This window comes from Theobroma umbraticum, unplaced genomic scaffold (genome assembly GCF_002168275.2).
Source record: "Theobroma umbraticum cultivar Fairchild unplaced genomic scaffold, ASM216827v3 scaffold_67.0, whole genome shotgun sequence".
NCBI lineage: Eukaryota > Viridiplantae > Streptophyta > Magnoliopsida > Malvales > Malvaceae > Theobroma > Theobroma umbraticum.
Genome location: NW_018397262.1, coordinates 4,674,762 through 4,678,644, shown reverse-complemented (window position 1 = coordinate 4,678,644; position 3,883 = coordinate 4,674,762).

Genomic DNA, 3,883 nt, shown 5'->3' with positions numbered 1-3,883 from the left:
ACATACCATGGTTAAAAAAAGATTATTGCAAGCCATGTTGAAAAAAATATTATTGTTATACGTCATGTACAAAAACATGTTATACCTTATCTTAAAAAAGATGTTATTACGCGCCATGTTGAAAAAATATTGTTGTTATACTTTAATCCCTAAAATGTTGTTATTATTTATAAACCAAAATTTCAAATCCTCTCAACAATTTTCATTTCTTTTTGTTTTTTTTTAGTAATTTGGCACAATTAAAGTGTTTCTAACATGTTTTCATAAATTAAAATATAAATTTTTTTTATCTAAAACACCTATTTTGACTAAAAATTGAATTTTTTTTTTTTGAAAACCTAGGTTTTTAAATTTCAAATTCTTGAGTTGGTGTCTAGGTCTCGAATTGATCCAATTAAAAACTATTTCAAACATCTGTGATCATTTCTATCATTTTTGGTTTATCCAAAATACTTAAAAATCAAAATTTTCAAATAGCCACCTACTCTAAGCACATCAAAACCATCACTTGGTGTCTTGAAAGCATAAAAGAGAGAAATCTGAATGTGCAAGGGAGATAAATTGAGAGCATAGCAGACAAACGTCAAAGAGAAAAATCGATAAAATTAAAGAAAACTAGATAGTGAGAGAGAGAAATCGGAAGCACAAATAAGAAGAAATTGTGATGAATGATTTAATTTATTTGAAGCTGTTTTAAGGGTACTTTTGTTAAGTTATAGCTAATATGACTAGAAACAGTTAAATTTATATTGATGGTTATTTTTGAAATGGCCTTATCAATAAGGGTTATTTTTCACAATTTTCTATGTTAGAGAAGCCATTTTTTTTTCGGGGTGGGAGTGCAACTTCAACCGTTCTTTTCAAGAACAAAATATGAACTAGTAAATACACAGCTTCTTAATGTTCCATGACTGGTATTCTATTTTTTTCTTCTTTTGGCTGTTCCAAAAGGGAATCTGCTGTTTGAAATTACTGTTGAAGCATACTTTAGGATACCAGCTGAGGGAAAAATTAGTCAGAACTTGATTTTGCAATGCTTTGCTCCTGCATCAGATCATAGTTAACACCATCTTGTTAGTGTCTCTTTTCAACTACAATATTTTAAGTAGCTTATTTTTCCACGTAAAAGTGAAAACTTTTGAAGAAAACACAGTACAAATCATTTTGAGTCATTGTGATTTCTGCTCTTTTAACTTTTTAAGTCTTTTTTTTAGCACAATATCTTTTAAACATTCAAGCCAAATCTTTTTTAAGTATGTTTTATTGGCAAAGAAGTAAAACAAGTTTTTAAGATCATAATTGAAACGGTGCAAACACTTATTCTTCACTTGTGATAATGCTTGGTTAATCTGACAACTATGGTGTTTTTTGTGGGGTGTTGATTGGGTTTCACATTCTATTCCGGTCCCTTGACTGTTTTATTAGCTGGTTTGAAATTTCTAGCAACCTTAAAAATGGTGTCATTTGGAATATGGGCTGGTACGCCAGCACCTGGACTATATGGATTGCTACAAATGATGTGGTCTTTAGGGGGAAGGAATGGGATGGTAATCTTGTTTTTCAGTTGGTCACATTAGGGGTTGCTTGGTGGTCTAATGCAAATGGCCTTATCAACCTTTCTATTGCCTACTTGGAGAGATTTCCTAATTCTGGATGTGCTCCTAGCGAAACCAGGAATGTTAATTGTACTGAAACATGGACTAGGCCACATCTTGGGGCCCTTAAGTTTAATACTGATTGAGCCTCGCAAGGCGGTCTCGGTGACTCCAGCATCGGGGGAATCTTGCGCAATGATAATGGGACAATCTTATCATCCTCTCTAGACCTGTTGGGGTCACGAATGTCAGTAGAATTGAACTTCTTGCAATTAAAGAGGCAGCATTGATTTATGCAGCGTCTAAATGGTGTTCTTCCCATCCCCTCCTGAATGAGTTAGACGAAAAAAATGTAGTTTGCTGGATTAGAAAACCCTCTAAAGTCCCATGGAAGCTGAGGCCATTGTTAATTCAAACACTCAAGATTCTTAGTACAGTTGGAAGTTGGGACATTAAACATATTTCTTGATCAGAAAATGATAAAGTTGACAATCTCGCCAAAGAAGGTGTGTCCCATTCACAAGCACTTCTCTGGATATATGAGAATGATTGAGGTTTCCTCTGCTTTCCTTTTGTTCATGTTCCTACTGTGGTCACTTGCTCCTTTCACTTTTTGGCCTGGTTTTACTTTCTTGACATGGTTGTACGGTAGTTTGTTGTGTTTATGGTTTCAGATCTATGTGGCTGTTGTTGTTGTATAGAGCTTTTCACTTTCTTCTGGCCTGCTGTAATATTGAGCTGGGATGTTTTGTGCATTCAGATGAGCTTAGTGGTAATTTTTTGTTACCCACTACTCCTCCCTTTACATGATCATTATATAATTATCTTGATTTTCAAAAAAAAAATCATAATTGAAAAGTCAAATGAATATTTTAACTATTAAAACTTGAGATATAGTTAAATTTTAATAAATTAATATCTTTGGGATTCTAAAAATTTATTAATTAATTAAGATATTATTTAATTGATAATTTATTAATTTATACATACTTTTAATGCTTAATTCATGTATAAGTTAATCATTTGAAATCACCTTTGGCACTAGAGTTTGTCTCACTCAAAGATGCACTCAAAGCAACAATCACATTGCACAATTTGTATATACCTTGTACACACGAATTTCTTGCCAAAATTCCTTGATTTGAAAAATTATGAAACAAATATAAATATTTTATGTGATATAATTTCTAAAATTTCTTTGATTAATTTCTTCATTTTGTCTTCAAAAGTCAAAACTTAAACTTAGACTTAATCACGAACGTCGTTTGATCTTCGTCTTCAAGGGTTTTGACGACTTAATCTTGATCACAAACTACGCTGTCACTTGATATCTTGATCATGAACTTCGTTACCGCTTGATATCTTTATCACGAACTTATTTGCTGCTAGTTATCTTGATCACAAACTTCGATATCTCTTGATATATTCACTTTAGAAATCTTTTACCCTTCTCAATCTCCGAATGCTCTCAATCTTCAAATGCTTCTGAATGAATCAAATGGCTTCGAGGGGCCCCCTATTTAGAGTGTTAGATGAGAGACCTTGATGAGGATGTGGCCTCATTGAATTATCTCTAAATTATCTTAATTTAATTAGAGGTAAATTATGATGACTCATTAAAGTCTTTTGATTGGCCGGACTTTGAGTTCTTGAATTTTGATTGGTCAAATTTAACATGAATTAAATAATTAAATTTGATTTTTATCTCTAATTATCATTATTATATATAAATTAGATGATCAACAATTAAATTTTGATTGGTCAATAATATGAATATTATCTTCAAATTACCTTGATTTATTTAAAGACAAATTAGATAACCAATAATTAAATTTTGATTGGTCCAATTTAAATATTATCTTCAAATTTTCTCCAGGGATAAATATATGAAACATAGGTGAATTAGTTCAACTATGTGTCTTTGAAATAATCCAACCAATAAATTAATTATTTTATAACTAATTACATAGTCATGACATCATCGAGTTTACATGGAGGCACGTAATTGGATCATAATTTTCTTCCTTCTATGAGTGCCCCCGAACTTGACATTTTATTCACAAACTAAACTTGATATCTTGGTCATGAACTTCTCTGCCCCTTGATATCTTGATCACGAACTTTGTTGCCGTTTGATATCTTCACTTCATAAATCTTTTACTCTTCTCGATCTCCAAAATGGTCTCAATCTTTGAATACTTCTGAATGAATGAAATGACTTCGAGGGACCCCTATTTATAGTGTTTAGATGAGAGACCTTGACGAGGATGTGATCTTTTTGAATTATC